This window comes from Corvus brachyrhynchos, unplaced genomic scaffold, assembly GCF_000691975.1.
Source record: "Corvus brachyrhynchos isolate BGI_N302 unplaced genomic scaffold, ASM69197v1 scaffold648, whole genome shotgun sequence".
Classification (NCBI taxonomy): domain Eukaryota; kingdom Metazoa; phylum Chordata; class Aves; order Passeriformes; family Corvidae; genus Corvus; species Corvus brachyrhynchos.
In genome coordinates, this window is record NW_008239310.1 from 1 (window position 1) to 394 (window position 394).

A 394-nucleotide genomic window follows, 5' to 3' on the forward strand; every position below is an offset into this window, starting at 1 on the left:
GATTTGGGGTCAATTTGGACCTGAATGCTTTTTTGGGGTGGGCGTGGCCTCTTGGGGGCGCGTTCTTAGCGAGTGGGCGTGGCCCCAAAAGTGGGCGTGGCCTCCTTTCCTATTACCCCTAGTTTTTGCTTTTTTTGCCCAACTTTCTCTCATTTCTCCCCATTTTTTTACTGCTGACTGGGCGTGGCCTCTCGGGGGGGGGCGTGTCCTCCCAAAGTGGGCGTGGCCTCTCCTCACTCCCCCCTGCATTTCTGCCCTTTTTTTTGCTCATTTCTCCCCATTTTCCCCTCAATTTCCACCGGGATTTTTTTGGGGGGGTGAGGGTGGTGTGTGGGCGTGGCTCTGGGTGGGCGTGGCTCCTCCCAGCTGGGCGTGTCCCCGCCCCGCCCCGGGG